Source organism: Hemibagrus wyckioides, linkage group LG15 (genome assembly GCF_019097595.1).
Source record: "Hemibagrus wyckioides isolate EC202008001 linkage group LG15, SWU_Hwy_1.0, whole genome shotgun sequence".
NCBI classification, from domain to species: Eukaryota; Metazoa; Chordata; class Actinopteri; order Siluriformes; family Bagridae; genus Hemibagrus; species Hemibagrus wyckioides.
Window position 1 is genome coordinate 6530960 of NC_080724.1, and position 21389 is coordinate 6552348.

General features: G+C 37.5%; 1 protein-coding gene and 1 long non-coding RNA gene across 2 annotated transcripts in view; one reads left to right on the forward strand and one right to left on the reverse strand.

Moving 5' to 3' along the window:
• LOC131366103 (uncharacterized) overlaps positions 1-16583 on the reverse strand; it is a 67990-nt gene extending 51407 nt beyond the window's left edge. Inside the window, exon 1 of the long non-coding RNA XR_009206764.1 lies at positions 16423-16583. This is a non-coding gene — a long non-coding RNA (uncharacterized LOC131366103). The remainder of the gene's footprint in view (positions 1-16422) is intronic.
• Positions 16584-16768: 185 nt separating this feature from the next.
• plxna2 (plexin A2) overlaps positions 16769-21389 on the forward strand; it is a 202331-nt gene continuing 197710 nt past the window's right edge. The window contains exon 1 of the mRNA XM_058410295.1: positions 16769-17293. The gene's annotated coding sequence lies outside the window, so the exon portion shown is untranslated. The remainder of the gene's footprint in view (positions 17294-21389) is intronic.

A 21389-nucleotide genomic window follows, 5' to 3' on the forward strand; every position in this document is an offset into this window, starting at 1 on the left:
TGAATGATCAAATCCCTACAACCATGTTCCAGAATCTAATCTAGTATAAAGCCTTCCCAGAACAGTGGCAGTTATAACAGTAAAGGCAGACTAAATCTGAAATGATATAGTGTATATTCTGTATACTCTATGGTCATATATACTTTGTGTCAGAGATTAAGAATGAGAAATATACCTTTAGCAGATTTATATGCTAACAAATGTAATTTATTCATTTTTTGGACATTACTACTACCAGTGAGACATAGAATGATGTCGGATATTATGGGATCAATCTGTGCGTTGTAATGGGCTGAACATGGCAATAACATGCTTTTGTGGGTGACATTTGTCATCTGGCCACCGCTAGTTCTGCTAGTAAACTTCCATCCGTATAGGAGCTATAGGTGCACAGCTCATCCATTACCATGTCAGTGGCACTGTCACCCGAGTAATAACTACTCAGTGATGGTCCTGAAAGGAAAAGTGATTTGTGAAGTGATTGCTTGGCTTCCAATGATAATATAAGCCCAGATTCTCAACCAGTCACACACATCACCAGTAATTTGCTTACAGCTGAATTGCCTCTGAATGAAACCTCAGGTCCTAATATGTCTTTAAGACTATAGATATTTCCAATGAAAAAAAAAAAAACCCATTACAAATCTTAATTTATTACGGCAAAAGCCAGAATATTCAGTAAAAACTACTTACACAAAACCTAATAATTCAGTGTTGTCTGGATATGAACCTATTAATGCCTACTAATATTTTCTACTGTGATGAAAAAAATGCAGAAACATCTGTATATTCCGCAGATTTCAGTGTGAAAAACCAACCTGATATTAAGTATTAAATAATATTATCTCACTGTAAGTAATATATATGAACACCACTAACAATGTGTTAGCATAAACAAGATATAAGTAACTAATAATAGTAAAATATTAATAAATGTATCCTAAAGCATAGATAACAATAACAGTAACATGTTTAGCTTAAGGTTAAAATCAAGCTAGCCAACATTTTAGCCAACATGCTGGTACGGTTTATTTTAAAATATTCTTTGCTTTAAATCTTTTTAATGTTGTCCTATATTTAAATGATAAAATAATTACTGTATTAAACCATTGTTAATGGAAAGAGGTCAAAACAGATATAAACTAGAAAAAGAAAATAGACTGCAGCCGATTGCAGCTCAGCTTTTCAGTAGACTGTGATATTTACTTTGGAGAGCACACCTGCTCGAGTTAAAAATACATCTTACCTGACATTTGTTCTGACCACAGTGATCTGTGTCAGCATGTTAGTGACTCTGGGAGGAGTGCTGCCTGACAGAAGCAGTGTGCTAAAGGTTGAATTTGGACATCATATTGGCTAGAATTTCATAAATGTCGTTTTGGATATTAGATGGTAATATGCATTTTCTTTTGTCTCTATCTAAATAATGTATTAATGATTTCATTCTTTCATACATTTTGTCTGTCTATACAGAAATAATAACATCAATCATTTGAAAGCCTCTTTGCTCTAGAGATTTCCTTTAAAGTAAAAGTATGTTTATTGCTTATCTTTTTTATTATTTAAAATGGTCCCTAATGATTTATCTCTAATTTTTTTTCTGACATTCAAGGTGACCAAGGGATTTTTTTTAAAAGAAAATGAAAAGAAAGTACTTCACTAATATATACATAGCTTATTAACTCATAAAGCTATTTTGTCTTCTGGTTGTATTTTTGTTGTATTTTTAAGTGCATTTACAATAAATTAAAACAATAATTTGATGCACAGTTCTTTCCCGTTTATTGGATTTTCCTGAAATTAAAAGTCATTTCATTCAAGATAAATTTTCAATGGTTTTGGCTCATTTGCTTTCACATAGAGGTGATGGTATGAGCTTCCTTCCTTCCTTCCTTCCTTCCTTCCTTCCTTCCTTCCTTCCTTCATTCATTCATTCATTCATTCATTCATTCTCAGTAACCACTTTTTATTTATCCTGGGCATGCTCACAGTGGCTCTGAATGGAACTGACAACGTGGAGGAAACACTATATATATAGCATTATATTATAATGCTGTATTATACATGTTACAGAAGAATGATGTCCATGTTTAAATTGACAAAAAATAAACATAAAAGTCATTTTCATTCTTTGTGGAATAGTCTCAAGAACAAAAAATGAGAAAACCAATATTGATGTTCTTAAATTTGTACTGTTATTTTTAGAGATAATGATGGTCTAGTAAGTTATCCTAAAGGGTAGCATTTGGCAGCGTTTGGAAATGATTTAGCTTTGAATAATGCATGATTAAAAATGAACCTCTGAATGACTTTCTTATTTAAATTTAAATGTGCTGCATGAGAAGTTTCATGGGGAGGCCAACAGGAGGTAGGCAGCTGAAGAATAGTGCTCTCACACATTTACACTTAAATTTAGGATGGGGATTAAAGGAATTTGACTCCAGCATAAATGTGCTCACATTAATATTTTTTATTTTAAGCTTCCAATTTTAAAATAATAAGTAATATGGATTTAATATGGATGTTTTCCTTATTAAACCAGCATATTTATCTTTGTTACCTTGTTTCAAATCCTTTACTATATGTCACTTGGTCTGGTCACTTAAAAGCCATTTTGACGTATAAAAGTCATGCCTCATGCCAAGTGACAGCTGAGTGAGGCACTTATCACAATGTCATATTGTGATCCTCTTTATCCTTCTTTTCCTCATCCCTTCATTCTTACACTTTCATCCTCTATCTACATAGAACTTAATGTGACCCCAAATAAAGGCCAGGCAGGATTAAGCTATCAATGTGTCCTTTTCAGAACCTGATTCTATGAGCCGTAAATCCCTGTCTGGGTGGAAAGAGGGGATGAGCAGCAGGTAAGCCTTCATCAGTCTCATACTCTACTTCCATTCTGCTTCTACCATCCCTCTGGAGATCAAATGCACTGACACATAATGGCGTATGTAATTGCCTTGTCCTCTGTGCTCCAGCGCATAGAGTGACATTAGCCAAATGGAATAGAGCAATAGAATGAGCAAGGAGGGAGAGTAATCTGTTGGCATTTTGGGGTCCCTCAAACCTTCCAACCCCCACATTCATTTAAGAAAAGTAATTGGAATGAATTTTTGATGGAACACATCTGGTGTCCTTGTGTTTGAAAGAGATGAAGATGGGAATATTTTAGTTTAATTGATCTTTAAGCCAATTAAAGGTCTTCTTGATAGCACGATTGATGCCTGTAAAAGGACACAAAATTTTAAATTCATCATAAATTCATCACCACCCCCAACCCCACCACATAAAAAAGTAAGTTAACCCCTTGAACTTCCATCTTATTACACTTTTATTATAATCTGAAAGCATATTACTCAGGAACTACTATGAATTACCCAATAGTATCAATAGAATAAAAATAAAAATGTAGAATGTAGGTTTGTAAATGTTTATTGTGTGAGACACTATTTATGCATTCATATATTTAAATGTATTAATTAACTGGTGCAAAACTAGAGAAAGTAGATTAGACAGTTGCTTGTAGACATCCAATATGTTGCTTGCTTTTCAAACAAAACATACTTCTAGCCTGCTTTTTAGCACTTAGGCTAACGTTTAAACCCTCTGCCACAGGAAACATAAAAAAGTCTGTTTCAGCTTTAAAAGCTCTAATTAAACTCTAATTAAAGATTAAAAATTAATCTTTTCTGCTGAATTTGGCCTTAAGTCAGATTATTATTGTCCCATTGTTCCAATATGTATTTTTGGGGAACAGAAATTCTTGGGTCCTCATTAACTTACAAAGCAGTACATCTCGCTTATGAACATTGCTTCATTCTTGATTGTAAGGGGCATAATGAAAAAATTATCCTATTAATAACCGCGGTTCAGCTTAATAATGGAGAGTTTGATTTGCACTAAGCCATACAGAAACAGCAGGACACATCCTTGCATGATTCTGCTTATTCAGCAAAGAGACACTATTCCACCTGGAGCTTTGCACACAGCGGCGGAAATGTGTTTAATTAAAACCAGACTCTTCAGACCTGCAACAAGAGGCAAATAAACACATCATTTTCCACATTCTGATTCACATTCTGATAAGCATCTTATTAAACCAGGCTGCAGTCTACTGTGCATTTAATTCATGTGGTAGCTTTTGTATGTTTGATGGAATGAGTGCAATTGTGTTTGCTGTTATGTGTGTAAACAGTATGTCACACTTAACTAAAAATTATACTCTTTGTTTAGCTAAGAAGGGTGTAAGTTATTGTGTGATATAAGTACAAAAGAGCTTAATTGTTTTCCTTTATCTTTTTTCATTTTCTTAATGGTGTTGTTCTTGTTTAGTCTGATCTCTCATAGACATGGTGGCATGGCTGTGACTGTGATCTTAGTGCTGACGTGTTGAAGGTTGCGCCATCTGCGCACCACAGCCACCCCCTTGTCAGCAAGATGCCTTCAAGCAACGACAAAATAACAATAAGCACTTCAACACAATATGTACACATACCCACAAACACACATTCTCAAATGTGTTGAAGCTGCTGTCAATTACTCCCCAGTGCTCGCTCAACTCTCTCTATGAAAGCAGATTTTTTTTTTCCCTGAAGATTTAAAAAATCTAAAAGCACATCAAGATGAAATATTTCCATTATCAGGATACTGAATAGATCTATAGGATCTGTCATCTATGGTCAGGGCTGCCCGGTGCAGTGAAAATTGTTCTGTGGAGGGCATTACACTGATGGTACAAAGATAAGCATGTGGCTTGAAAGAGATTATAGAACTTGACATTTATGGCCATAAATGTGGCTTTGTTGCCTCTTATAATAGAGTTCAGTGGTGTGTTCAGTGAAAGTTAGTGAAAGGGTTTTTTTTTTGCACCCATGACCTGTACTGAGTTTCTTTTTTGCTCACTGCTGTTATCTATCTATCTATCTATCTGTCTGTCTGTCTGTCTGTCTGTCTGTCTGTCTGTCTGTCTGTCTGTCTATCTATCTATCTATCTATCTATCTATCTATCTATCTATCTAGCTATCTATCTACATCACACACTGTAATAGGGATTTGACTGATTATAAATACATCATTCATATTCTAAATATTACGGAAGAAGACTTACCTAACTCCACAGAAACTAGTGAACCTTTATTATTGTACCACTGAGAGCATTCTGACAAACTGCCTCTCAGTGTGGTATGGCAACCAACAAGAAGGCTACCCAGCAAGTGGTAAAAATTGCCCAACATATCATCGATGTCCAGCTTCCAACAATCACAGAAATCCGCAATAAATGCTGCCTGCGGATGGCGAGAGAATTCATCAAGGAACCCTCTCATTCCAATCATGGACAGTTTACCCTCCTCCCTTCGGGGAAGTGCTATAAGAGCCAGCACTGTCACACTAGCTGGCTTGGGAATAGCTTCTTTCCCTCAGCTGTCACCCTACTGAACTCTGAGCTAATGCGCTAAACCCTCCGAACACCCTATCCACAAGACATTCCTCACACACCGTCTTCCACACTTTTACTGTCTTGCACATTTAGGACAGCTTAACTGTTACAGTTTACAACTGCTAATGCTAATAGCACTTTACCCCTACAAGTAAATACACTGCTCAAAAAAATTAAAGGAACACTTTGAAATCAGATCTCAATATGGAAAAATATCATACTGGATATCTATACTGATATGGACTGGGTAATGTGTTAGAAATTAAATGATGCAACATTGATGGAAATGAAAATTTTCAACCTACAGAGAGAAGAATTCAAAGACACCCCAAAAATCAAAGTGAAAAAATGATGCAGCAGGCTAGTCCATTCTGTTGAAATTTCATTGTAGCAAGTCAAAATGGTATTCAGTAGTTTGTATGGCCCTCATGTGCTTGTATGCATACCTGAAACATCGGGGCATACTCTTAATGAGACAATGGATGGTATCCTGTGGTATTTCCTCCCAGATCTGGACCAGTCTGAGGTGCAACCTGGATGGACCGAAACATAATGTCCATAATTGGATTTAGGTCAGGCGAACATGGGGGCCATTCAGTGGTATCAATTCCTTCATCCTCCAAGAACTGCAGGCAGACTCATGCCACATGACGCCGGGCATTGTCGTGCACCAGGAGGAACTCAGGACCCACTGCACCAGCATAGGGTCTGACAATGGGTCCATCACAATACCACCAAAGCAGTACGATGCTGAACGATGTTACAGGCAGCATAACGTCCTTCATGACTTATCCAGACCCTTTCACATCTGTCACATGTTCTCATGGTGAACCTGCTCTCAGTCTGCTTCTGATTGTTTGGTCAGAGACATTCACACCAGTGGCCTGCTGGGCTCTGGCAGTGCTCATTCTGTTCTGCTTTGCACAAAGGAGCAGATACCAGTCCTGCTGATGGGTTAAGGACCTTCTACGGCCCTGTCCAGCTCTCCTAGAGTAACTGCCTGTCTCTTGGAATCTCCTCCATGCTCTTGAGACTGTGCTGGGAGACACAGCAAACCTTCTGGCAGTGGCACGTGTTGATGTGCCATCCTGGAGGAGTTGGACTGCCTGTGCAACATCTGTAGGGTCCAGGTATCACCTCATGCTACCAATAGTGACACTGACACTAGCCAAATGCAAAACTAGTGAAAAACAGCAAGAAAAGATTAGTAGGGAAAAAATGTCGGTGGCCTCCACCTGTAAAACCATTCCTGTTTTGGGGGTGTCTCATTGTTGCCCATCTAGTGCACTGGTTGTTAATTTCATTAACACCAAAGCAGCTGAAACTGATTAATAACCCCCTCTGCTAATTAACTGACCAGCTCAATATACCAGGAGTTTAAATTAATTGATGCTATACTCTGATTAAAAGGTATTCCTTTTATTTTTTGGAGAACTGTACTTTAACTCATTTAAATTATTTGTCATACTTATATTGTCATTATTTGCATCTCTCTTCAGAATTTAACTGTATTTTATTGCCTTTGTACATGTATACTGCACAATGTCAACATAGTTGAATCTGATCTGATTAGAACTGAACAGATAATGATTTCTAAACAGATGCAAAATTGCAGATATAAATACCTTTTTTCCATAATCACTGACCTGCTCCAGTAGCCTTACCTCATAAATATTAAAGCAAATTCCTGTCACATTTCTATATAAACTGGCCTGAAATTCTTAAAATAAATACTTTTACTCATCATTCCATATACACCCCATGCTGATCACACAAAAAGCATATCTCTGATTTTTATTATTATTATTATTATTATTATTATTCAATCAAACCTACTGGAAGATCATGCAGGCATTACATTAAAATGCTAAAATACCAGTTTGACTAGCAAGGGCACTATATCTCAGCTATTGTTGTCAATCATAAACAATAGGTCCCATTGTTGATTTAAATGAAAAATGATTTGGGGAAAAAAATACACAATCACATGGTATTAGGATTTTCAAAATAAAAAAAAATAATTCCAACATAGACCATGTCTAATTCTGAATACAGATACTCTTTATATACTGACACCCCATAACAGCATGAACTAAGCCACAATGCTCTGAGTTGATGCATGAGACTGACAACTGCTTTATTTTACCCCAGATATTTGTCCACATCATTCTGTCTCACACTGTCTCTCATTCACAGTGACATGATGAAGAATAAAACAAATCTGTTTGTTTTTCAGTCTCAGTCATACAGCAGAGGCTTTTACCACAGGCTATCTCTCTGGGTGGCCCAATATCGCAAGGCCAACACCTGCGTGTCAGTGGTGGATATTGTTTGCCCTCTAGAGCCTCTGCTACTGACAGTATTGACAGATTAGGATTGTGTATGTGTATTGAAGTAAGAAGAATATGAGACTATTACAGCAAAATGTCTGTCACTGAAGAAACTGTTTGTGATGCTTATGAGACAGAGCCCTCATATCGACTGAGTACAACCTAAACTCTGTTTGATGTCTTGTAAAGTGCCTAAAGTGATAGGCCAAATGCACATTTTCTGATTCTGTAAATAGAAGAAATAAAAGAAGATGTCATTTTTATTCTTAGCATCTTTTGTAATCTTAATAATGATACTTAGTGGAAAAGACTAGTTAACTAAAATATACTACACTAAAAGCCGTTAGTAAAGTACACTAAAGGCTCCTGTTAGGGGCCTGTTTAGTGCTCAGTTAAGGCCAGGACCTAATACCTGGAAGAGTAGGACCATGGTGACTAAAGGTTGTCACAAGGCCATTTGATTGTGTCTTTGCTGTGTCAAAAAACTAATAGAAACTGCCTTACTATAAACCTCTTTCAAAATGCTAAATAAGCATCTCCTCAGAAAATATCACCATATCAACAGAAACACATTTCAAAATCTATGGAAATAATATATTAAAACAAGCACATTAATATAAACATGTGATTCACTATACATCCTATCAGAAATTAGTAGTAGTTGACAAAGGTTTTTAATATCAATCGTGGCATGTGTTTGCCATATCAACACACATGTAATACACATTGTGGTATAAAGTAGGCAGTGGATTGGATCCTTAGTATCAGTATCAGCTTGGTTCACTCCTAATTAGCAGAGTTGCTGGACTATGAACAGATAATCACAGTCATAATCATCAGTAGTCACCCTAGGCATATTGGTCTAGTTCTTTAAAAGATTTGGTTAATTAATTTGCCTAAGCCTGTACCTCCTGTCAAGCTGCCAACAATGTGATAGTAGACAGTTAAATCAGAGGACAGTAAAGCTAAAGCAGTAGAATCACTAACTGTTCCCCCAACATTGGAGCATAACTTCAAACATCATTCTATATTAATAAGATAAGAAGTTAATGCTGGTTCTGATAGAAAGTTGTCAGAATACACAGTGCATCACAGTTTGTTGTGTACGGGGCTGCTAGCTGCAAAACAATCAGGGTGCCCATGCTGACCCCTTTGCACCACCGAAAGCACCAACAACGGGCACGTGAGCATTAGAACTGGACCACAGAGCACTGGAAGACGGTGGCCTAGTCTGACGAATCATGTTTTCTTTTACATCACGTGGATGGCTGGGTGCGTGTATGTCAATTACCAGGGGAACACATGGCACCATGGCACCGAAGGGATGCACTATGGGAAGAAGGCAAGCTGGCGGAAGCAGTGTCATGCTTTGGACAGTTTTCTGCTGGGAATCCTTGGGTTTTGTGGATGTTACTTTGAAATGTAACACCTACATTGTTGCAATTACATTGTTGCAGACCATGTACACAGTTTCATGAAAACGGTTTTCCCTGATGGCTGTGGCCTCTTTCAGCAGGATAATGCGCCGTGCTACAAAACAAAAATGGTTCAGGAATGGTTTGATGACCACAACAACGAGTTTGAGGTGTTGACTTGGCCTCCAAATTCCTCAGATCTCAATCCAATCGAGCATCTGTGGGATGTGCTGGACAAACAACACCGATCCATGGAAGCCCAACCTCGCAACTTAGAGATCTTAAAAGATCTGCTGTTAACATCTTGGTGCCAGATACCGCAGCACACCTTCAGGGATCTAGTGGAGTCCATGCTTCAACAGGTCAGGGCTGGTTTGGCAGCAAAAGGGGGACCAACACAATATTAGGTCATAATGTTATGGCTGATCAGTATATATAATATCAATTTACAAAATGCAGAACTAAGAAATGAAGAAAAATCAAATCAATAGGTGTGACTACCATCAACCATCAATTGTTACACTTGCACACTTTGTATGCACAAAGCCAGGGATTTTGTAGGATCAGATTAAGGTATATGATTAATCAGTTATACCAAGCAGGTGCTAATGATCATCGAAAACAAGGAAACTTAATGCAGCAGATGAAACACACATCCAGGTACACCTGTTTACTGTCTGGTGAAGTCTGGCTCAAAGTGGTCTTAATGGAAGATATGCGGGCAAAAAGCCATACCTCCAACATGGAAACAAGGCTAAGTGACTCAACTATGCACAAAAACATAGGAACTGGGGTGCAGAAAAATGGCAGCAGGTGTACTGGACTGATGAGTCAAAATCTGAAATATCTGGCTATAGCAGGAGGCAGGCTGTACACTGTAGGGCTGGAGAGCTTTACAATAATGAGTGTCTGCAGGCAGCAGTGAAGCATGGTGGAGGTTTCTTGCATGTTTGGGGCTGCATTTCTGCAAATGGAGTTGGAGATTTGGTCAGGATTAATGGTGTCCTCAATGCTGAGAAATACAGGCAGATACTTCTCCATCATGCGATACCACCAGGGAGGTGTCTGATTGGCCACAAATTTATTCTGCACCAGGAATAAAGGACAATGAGCCCAAACATACAGCTAATGTCATTATCTTCAGCATAGAGAAGAACAAGAAGTCCTGGAAGTGATGGCTCCCAAAGAGCCCTGATCTCAATGTCATTGATTACATAAAGGGACAGAAGGATATGAGGCAGCCTACATTCACCTACCTGCCAAGTTCCTTAAAAAAACTCTGTGCAAGTGTACATAGAAGAATTGATGGTGTTTTGCAGGCAGAGGGTGGTCTGATATCAGTGCTATGTGGTCAAATATCAATTTGATTGGATTTTTCTTCTGTTCATTTACTATTAACAATTCTATTTTGAAAGCACAAAAATAGCCTACAACGTTTGCACAGTACTTTGTGCAACCAGGAAATGCAATTAAGAAATTAAACTGTTAACAGAATTACTTATTAATATTTGCACATCTTTGGTATCTTCTCATACAGCTTCAAGAAGTAGATTTTCTGAAACCAAAGGCTTAAAAGTAGTTAATATAGTTGAATACATTTATAATATTACACCTTATAATTATATAATTATTTATGCTATATAATATATAATTATAGCAATAATTATTGAGGCTGGTAAGTTCTTTGAATTATTGTTTTTAGCTATTTTGAAATATTCTTTGTTCAATTCAGACAGCAATCAATTGAACTCTCGTTCATACCACCACATTAAATCAGTCAACACACGATACATTCAGAATACAAGCAATAACCTTGCAGAAGCAAAAAGGAAGGTCATTTCTTCAGTATTTAAAAGGACAAATAGCCTTTGGTTGTACAGTGAGGTCAGAGGCTTCATGGCTGAGAGGACAGCAGGAACAGGAGCCCTGCAGGATGTCTTTCCCTCGTGATCTTCACACATACCACGAAGGAAAAGACATGAAACACCAATGCAGATGCACTTTTGAAACATTCCAGCTCACTATTCCAGCTCACTTTGATCCCTGAAAACATGAGGAGCAGCCCTGCTGTGTACCATCACCTTACATTACCTTCATCATCTGCCTCAATTCTCAACATTCCAGGCTGTTCCCTTTAAGTCAAAAGGACATTTGTTTTATTTCTTTGTTTGTTAACTGACTTACTCACTCACTTTGGGCTGTATTAAAAGTTGCCAACTTAAGGTCAAAAAATACATAAATGTTTACATGCATTCAGAGTTGAATTATGCAAGTGCTTTTGTTTTGGGAGTCGCTTTCAGATTATTAAAATTACCTGTGTGTTGTTTACACCTCTGAGGCTGCCAGGTTTTTATTGAGAGGTCTCGGTGGTTTTTCAAAAAAAAATGAAAAGAGCAGATCACCACTTTAGAACAGCACCTTTAAAGCACATAAACCTGAGGATGAAAAAAAAAAATTCTCTTAAACTTAAATTCTCACCTTTCTGAAAACTGTACACGGATGATTAATCAATAATGTCATATTCATTTCTTTAACATTTACCCTGCACACAATTATGTGCCTGAACATTCCTCTTTCTATTACAAGAATTATGTTCAGCTTTTTTTATTAGATGAGAATAACACGGTTAAGTAAGATTCTTTAAAAATAAATGATTACCGGTATTTATTAAAAGGTCATTTTGGTTTCTGCCATAATTCTCCCTTGCTCTCTCACCTGTGCATACACACCACCAATCATGTCTTAAAATGATCATATATGTTATAGTTCCATAGTTTCCCTTAACATTTTCACATTAATCATACTACTATGTATGTACTACATAACACTATGGCTATTCTAAAATAATATCTAAAGTTTTAATATTATAAAATCAAAAGAGGTTTGCTCCAGTGTACTTCCATTGCTAAGTGGTGAACAAAACATAAGAGTTAACAGAACAAAAGCTAAAATTGGAGTTGGTTTTGTTTGCAAATGTGTTCTAAGGGCTGCAGGGAGGATGAGGCTGGCTGTCAGCTTAGCGAATGGCTGCAAAGATGCATTGGCACATCATGCCAACGGAAAGCTGTCACTAGTGTGAATGATGACTCACACCGATTTGTTTGCCTATTCAGTGCTGTGGCTGTTAGACACAAATACACACTCAAAGACACACACATGCATATCTTTACGCTATAGTCCCAAGGCTTTAATGGAAACCTTTGACAGCTGTGGTGTCAATTATGGGCCAGTGTAAATTACCAATTTTACATTTTTGTGAAGTTACAGTGAAACGAAGCCACCAAAGACACACCTGGACTCCATGACCCATGGCAGATCCATTTATTACTCCTAGTACCTTTTACTATAATGGGAGCCCTGTATCAATACAGTGCAAAGGGAATGCTTGTTAAGTTATGTAGGACATCAGCAGTTCTAAGTGAATATTTAGAAAAATGAGCTTGGTGTCTCTGTTGGTGAACCTGCTCCATAAGGCATTACTGTATGTTCTTTTAAAAATAAATTTTTGTTAAACCTCTTCTTTTTTCTGAGTACCACGTTTAGCTTATTGCTTATAAACTAGTATACTCTTAGGGAAAAGGGGTCTTCAAGGGTTCTTTAATGATTTACTGGATAATTAATGGTTCTTAACGTCCAAAAACGGGTTTCACTTAAAACTTTTCTGTTAGAAAATCTTTCTTTTAGAAAAAACTATGTTTAAGGGCCCAGAGGGAGCATTAAGAATTCTATATTTTCTAAAGGTTTATTCTTCAGTATAGAAAATAATATCATCTTAATAAAAGTAGTAAATAAGCATGCAGGTCTTTGAGGATACACAACTCATTTCAAACTAACTTGTAAATAATATGAGTATGAAATTATAAAATATTTATTCAACTTGATGAATTGAGGTGGGTAAGATATGCTTTCTAAACATCTGATTTTAGTTAAGATAGATAGATAGATAGATAGATAGATAGATAGATAGATAGATAGATAGATAGATAGATAGATAGATAGATAGATAGATAGGTTAAAAACTCAACACATGTAAGCAATTGTTTTAAAGCTGTTTTGTGACATTAAAAACCAATATTATGGAAACCTATTCAAACATTCACTTTACTTCTACTACTACTACTAATAAGAATATAAGAATGATGTATGAAACAGGCTGGGGATATCAGGCTTGTACACAGTGGTGTGATATTGTCTTTTTTTTATCATCCCATTTTTTGAAATCTATTTTTGGTCATCTGCCAATTCCCACCCACCAGCCAACTGTCCCCTATCATAAGACAGATACCAACCAGTAAGGATAAAAGTTTTATAACATGCATTCTATGAGAAGTCGCCCAACCGCATCTTTTATGAACCACTTACTCATGTTGCATCAGAGGGCAGCGTAACACATTCAGAGGAGAGCGCTCTTTTCCACATTAAGCTCGCAGACACCCATGATTAGCTATAATATCACTGTGATTGATAGGGATAGAAATCATGCAATCTCTCCCACTCAGAGAGCATGGTCAATTTTGCTCAATGACTGTGGCAATATTGGGATTCTAAACCTGATTGTACATGGATGCCAAGTATTAGAATCCGTCTGTTGAAAATTGGAAAGCTTCAGCTTGGTTACTGAAGTAAGTGGGTTATGACGTATTACAAATTTGTACAGTTTAGTTTGGAAGACCAATTTTAAAAATGAAAATCAGTTGCTTATTCAAATACATTTTACTGTGTCCCAACAGTGTTCTCTATAACGTAAGAATTCCTGGGTAATTAGAAAATAATTTAAAAAGTTGATCAGGCTGTCATCTGGTGACCTTCAGGAGCCAGTAAGCATAAACTGTCCATTCTGTGACAGAGAAAAAGAGATTACATTTTATACCTAAACACATGATCATGACCATAACGGTCTGAAGGATAAACTACTATACCAATTAGTTTGCGCAATCCAGTTTTAATTGAGCTCGTGCACTCCTGTCATATTTCACATGTATCTCGCTTCTCTGACATCTGGAACTGGAGCCTAATTTGGGCTCCTTCATAGCCCATCAGAGTTAAACAATCATCGGTAATTATGCAGATTGTACCATCTCAGCCAAGGTCAGCACCAGATAATGTTTCACGGATTGTACCAATTATAGCATTCGTTCCAGAGCTGGCACTTGAGCCAACCTTGAATCAGAGCCCTCTGAGCCTGAAGCCCATAATGTGTGCTCTTGGGTCTGCTTGTGAGTTCTGGCAGTTCTGAGTGTGAATGTCCCAAACTCACTGATCCTGTAATTTAGATTTTTTTAAATTGCAGAATAGATTTAGAATAGATTTCGAAGATTTAGATTCCTTATAAAGCTACAGACTTTTTTGCTTTTCTGTGCAGTCTTTTTCAAGTATTCTGCATCTTCTAGTCTGACTGGTGAATAATAAACTCAGAAGAAGCCTTTGATTCCATTACAAGTGAAGGAGTAATATGTTTTTGAGGGTTAGTGCAGTGGAACTTGAATATGGAAGGCCTCCAGGTATTGACTCAATCTTTTAACTGTGGTTCAGGTTTTTAGTGTACTTACATATTAGCTGCTCAAAATGACAATGCCCATGGCAGTTTTGCAATATTTTTGATGGTTGCTATCAGGCCCTTCTCCACTCTAGATTACTGATGGATCACAGGATAAATGGCCCTGCAATGCTTTCTTCATAACTTTTTTTAAAATATTAACTTCATAACCCTCTGAGTGAGGGTAAAGAGCTCAGGCTAATGTGAAATCTACTAAATTTAAATGCTCTATTGACCACAGAACTGTTTTCTGGCTTTACTTTTGCAGTACATGTCAAACTGCAATATATCACAAATTTATATATTTTAGTGGATTTAAAAGCCTTTAATCAACTTTGTCTTTTTTTATTTGTAAGCTAGTGATAAACCACAAGTTTTATTAAACTGTAAAATGTATTGTGTTACATTAAATGCATTAAATATTGGCAGCAATGTTGTCAGATGGTTAGTGTAAGCAATATTTACAATTTTCAGGCTGCAATGTTTGTTTTACAGCAATGCCATCATAGCATTTTTAAAGAAAATGAAAATATGTGAAAATTAATATAGAAATATAGAAGAAGGAATTTTGCCAGTCCAGATTCCTAAATGCCTATAGAACCAATTTTTGCAGTTAGGTTAATGATATTGCATGTTTTACTCATGTTAGTACAATACAGTCTATATACAATACTATATACAATATAGTGCAATGTAGTGTAAAAAAAGAACATCTATCTATCTATCTATCTATCTATCTATCTATCTATCTATCTATCTATCTATCTATCTATCTATCTATCTATCTATCTATCTATCTATCCATCCATCCATCCATCCACCCAAAGTGTCACAGGTAAATGATACTCAAAAGGCATGTGGACCGATAAAACTCTTAAGAGTGCTAGATAAACAATAATATAGGGCTGACACTAAATAAATTCTCATAATTAGACTCTGTAATAATAATATTATCTAATATTGTAATTGTTCTTCTTCTTCTTCTTATTATTATTACAGTAGCAATAGTAGTAGTAGTAGTAGTAGTTGTTGTTGTTGTTGTATTGTTGTTGGTGGTATTTACTCATTTATTTATTTATTTATTACTTCCAAACGTAACGTATTTTAGAAACGTTCTAATAATTTACAGGGCTTAAACCCAAGGGAACATAATGTTGTAATTCCAGTTTTTGGACGATAGATGGCACTACACTAACAGAATTACTGCAGGCTGGCAATGAGCTCTCTCTCTCTCTCTCTCTCTCTCTCTCCGTGTTTATGTTTTAATAATTATTTTTTATAATTATGCTTTTTTTTATTTTATATGATTTTATATGACTTTATATGATTATGTGAGAATGCCATGTCCGAGATACAGTGCTATACCCACAATCCAAATAAAATATCCAAAAATAATAACAAATATTTCGAGAAGATAATACTGTAGATTTGAAATGATGCCATTTAAGATATTTGTATAACGAAATGCACAGGTGTATTATAAGGGTTATTATGGTATGATAATTGTACTAGTACACTTCACAATACATGACGTCCTATTGATAGATGGAAGAGTACAATTACATAGGCTTGGAGACCTTTCAAGATATTCATGTTTTAATGTTCAAACTGTCAAAGAAATCGGGTAAAGAAAGAAAATCCAGTGAAACTGACTATATGTAATGTACAACAGATAAAGGACAGTTCCTTAAAGGTACTTACCTGGTACTTGGCAGTTGAAGGTTAGATCACTGATCAGAAACTATTCTTTGCAAAGAAGCAAAGCCTCATTTGGTGCCCACTCTAAAAAAAAAAGCTAGTGGTTGAATGTAAGCTAGTATAGATATAGTAGACACGCCATATATGTAAGCTACTTTATTTTCTGGAATGCAGGCTACATTTCAGATTTGTGTATTTCTGATTAATGAGTGTACCGTGTTTCCCTCGAGCGCTAGCGCGTGAGGGATGAGGCAGGCGGGATGAGGAAAGAGGGAAGGAGGGGGGGTGCTTTAAACGCTGTGCAGTGGAGTAATGCCGTTCTCTCTCTCACACACACACACACACGCACACACACACACACACACACACTGTACCGCGCGCTCCTGCCTCGTGCTGTTCTCACACAAGACCATCAGTGAAGTGAAAGTGCAGACAGAGCGCGTGTCGTCTGGAGATCCGCAAGCAGCAACCGAGCAGGAGAAAGAAGGACATCACACTTCCTGAACAGACGGAATGTGCCATGTAGCTGGAAGACATTTGTAAATGACCATCTTCATAAAAGCGAAGGTTTACGACCAGGAAAGAGCGGCTGCATCTCTACATCCCTGAAACCGGCATTTGAGCGAAGAGAGAGAGAGAGAGAGAGAGAGAGAGAGAGAGAGAAGCGCAGAACCTTTCGTCCTTCCTTCGTCCGGTTGTTTCTGAGGAATTTCCCAGGAATAATTGCGGATCTGATGTTTGATTCGGTGACGGTCCGATCAGCCTGATGTGGATTTATCCAAGCTGAGGACAGCCACAGGAGGAGAGAGTAGATTGTCAGTGAGGTCCGCGCCAGGCGATCAGGAATGATCCGCAGCTCCTTGTTTCCCATAAGGTGAGTGGAAATTGTATCCTGACTCAATTTGGACCTAAAAGCGTTCGTATGTGTGACATGCGGCTGGGAATATTAATGCTTTCCGCCGGCACATTTGAACATTTCCGCGGCAAACACAGCGAGCTGGCGCGCCTTGACGGCTGCATTAACTACAACTGACAGCTAGCTCGTATTCAGCCTACTTCAACCCAGATGACCTGCGTGGATTTCACATCTTCTCTCTGTGTGTATTGAATGCATTCCTCTTTCCGAATAGTGGCCTGTCTTTTCCCAGTATAATAGACGCCGTTTCATTCATGGGATCCATTATTTTAAGTTATATCACCATCACCTTCGGGTGAACTAATATATATGATATATATGATATGTATGATAAAATAGACCTCAGCATCATCTGTCCAATAACAAAAAATAGATTATGTTCATGGACAAAACATGCTATTTGTATTATGTGAAGATTTCTAGAAATCTAGAAATCCTTGAGGTAGCAGGATACAACATTGCCAAGACTGCCCCTTTTCTTAGCTCTCCAAGAACCTTGACTGGTCAATGGATATAGAAATATATGAATCTCAACATGATGAGCGTGTTGGCATTGATAAGACATCCATGTACTTGACATTTGGTGGATTTATTCTAGCCGGCAAACATTGTGTCTCTTTATGTGTTTGGAGTTCATTACATACAATTAGTTATACATATTACCTTGTTTAAATGTTTTCATGAATATACCTTTGAAGCTTCATTCAAATTGGCAAAAGGTACCATGGTGACTCAATAATACACATCTGAAATGGTTCTCTGAAGTCTTAACATAGTATAACGCCTGCCTAGGAGTGCACATTTGGAATAAGCTTTATTCTAGATGCACCTTTGCTCATCTGTGGTTGCAGACGACCAGCAAATGTAGGCTGTACACAAATCGTCACTTCATTTCTTCCAGCATGCTTAACTACATGCTGTCCAGACATGAGCTGCATGGAAAAGTTGTTCTTTGAAGTTGAAAATTGCCCTAAATTTGCATTAGAATAACTCACATCTGCTTCAAGCTACGAGCCAACAAAACTTGCTTTATCAGTTGCAAATGATTGAAGTTAAGCCGAAGTGTGATCATCCTTTTAATTTATGTCTTAAACTGCGCTGCATGTCGGCTTTAGTCTGTTGTCTCTGAACGTATTAGCCTAATACACACAATCAAGGGAGATATCATTTTATTAACAATAAATATAAGCTACAATTACTGCTTGTTTTACTGGTGAGAGTAGGTTTAACATGATGTTTTGACTTTTGTTTCCTTTATATGATTATTCTGGAAGGGTCTTTTCAGAATTGAAATTCTGAAAAGGGTCTGAAAAGACCCTTCCAGAATAATCATATAAAGGAAACAAATAATCATGATGCAAATGGGAAATTTACACATATGGTATTTAGACATATTTGCATCATGTTTCACATGTGCACTTTTCACATACAGTATAGTGCATGTGATTCTATTTGTGTAATTTGTTTCTTTTCACGTGATTTTAAACACAGTTTATTTATTTCCGCATGATAATTTTTCACACAATGTCACAGTTTAAAAAATTTCAGGGAATAACATTTTGAAATGCACCTTCACATTTGTCACATCTTATATTGTCACTTATGAAAAATATATTAGCCCATATATGTGTATGATTGTGCCATATGGGGAAGATCGTCATTCATGGGACACAATTGACTTACAATTTAAAAATTCAGAGCATTTGCCTTTAATACCATGAATGTTTTGAGCGTTTGGTGAGTGGAATATTACAAATACCTATTTTATGTGAAAGAGCCAGGGTCTCATAGAGAACGGCTGTACCAGTAACTCCACACTGTATGGATAAGAAGCTTTTTAAAGACTTATGTTAAAGAGCCTTTTTAAGAGATTAATTTCTAAGAGATATTATTAAAATAGATGCTCTGAAAAAAAAAGTCCCTCCAAGTGCCCTGGGCTCAGTTACCACAAAAAAATAATTCACCATCATCTGTCAGTATTTGTTAGGAAGGAGGCATGATCATCCCTGTCAGTTATTTTGTGCATGCAAAGGGTTGTATGCTGAACACAAAATGAGGCACTAATTTGTGGCATAGGCTAAAATTATGGTGATATTATTTTTATATCTTATGGAAGGAGATGTAAAGGGGCTTCTGAGTGATGGCTCACGCTAAACGGATTATAAGAGCTTACAAATACCTGATCCAAACCGCTAGCTGCACATGGCTAATTCTACAAATTCTGTCTAATAATAAGATCTGGAGTGAAGTGTGTGTAAATGCTTGGGTGAAATAAAAGTGCTGTGTACTCACAAAATCACTGCATTGTACTCCTTTGTTGGCTCCTCACTGGTGAAAGTGAGCAGGAGCCGCACATGTTGTTGCTTTAAGAGTGCGCTTTTACCTCCTTTGTGGACTAAAAGTCACAGCTGGATTAAAACACAGAGCCTTCCATAGCTTGTTTTCTTCAGTGAAGTCATTGGAGATGTAAAAAGGAGTGTGGAGCATCTCCACATCACACTCTTTAATCAATAAGGTTAACTACACAAAGCCATGGGGTCATGACTTGTAGCCATCGTTCTAACACTGCGTACCGAGCACATCACTTCTCTAGAACTCCATCCAGCAGTAGTCACACTCGGCCAAATAAAAGCTCGCTTCACAGCATGAGCCTCTTTCGTTGGATTTCAATGTTCAGTGAAATTGTCAAATAAGCCTTTCAGCCTCTAATGCCCGGACGCATGGTATTGATTTGTGTATGTCAATCCAACTCGTTAAATGTTTCCTGGAGGCTAATTGGGGCGTATTATGTGCTTAAAGGGGGTTTGTCTGGCTCACTGTAGCCCTGAGTTCCCAGAGCTCCCACTTTGCTTGTATTCGTAGGAGGGTTTAAATTTTTCAACCTTCTATATGAAACCAAACTGAAGCACCTAGTTTAGCGGTATGAATGAAATGAAGTTAGGTATTTTAAATTTGTTAAAATGCGTGTTGTCTGATCGCTCACCATCTGTCAGCTCTCATTTTTGAGACGCCTTGATCCCACTGATGGACACTGTCTGGCATACAGTACCAGCATGGCTCAGTAGTGCCTCCTATTGAATTAAAACAACTAGGTGAAATCAGCGAAAAGTGCAGCCAGAGAGAGCAATTTGTTTCGATACCTCAGAATTTCCACTGTTGTAATAATGCACAGCAAATTCACAGTGGCATGTGATGCTGCATGTATTTTGAGTATGCTGCATAAGAGGTCGATCTTTGGCACTGTGTGTTTTAGTTGTACACTGTGACACCAGTGAGTATGGCATCTTCACAGCTCTTTCATGGCCTTTGTATCTCTATCATCACCTCTCATCTCCTCTTCTCTCCTCTCCAATCTCTCTCTCTCTCTCTCTCTCTCTCTCAAACACACACACACACACACACACACATCCTCCCGGTGGGTTTGCCCCTGTTTAGCCTGAGAGATTCTGACAAGGAGCTGTGCATGCAGCCGGAATCCTTGACCTATTTCTTAATGAGTGAACAGTGCAAAATGTGTTCAGGGGGACCCTGTTTTCGGCAGCAAGCTTCCTGTCCTGCACAAACTTGACCTCACACACACACACACACACACACACATACACACACGTTTGTCTTAAGACCCAAGTGTAGACCTTCCGCTGACATAATTATTGATGCAGTTAATTAATACTATACTATTAACTTGTGCTAGGCCTTCACCTAACACTACCCTTTACCTTAACCTTACACCAGCTTCAATTAAAAAAACAGCTGTATTCCTTTTGGGGTGGAACCAAATTTCCCTGAACATCACACTCAAAATGATCAGATTTTTCAATCCTTACTTGGTCCCTATCACAATATAAAAACATGCCCACACATACACACACACACACACACACACACACACACACACACACACACACATACACACACATTCACACTTGTGATAGAGATGTTTGTTTCTGTGTGTGTGAATATAGTGTCTAGTTTTTAATGTGTCTGGTCATGCCTCTCCCTTCGCTTCATAGCCATGCTGTTTATCTGAATTCTCACCAGTCCAGCTGTCACAACA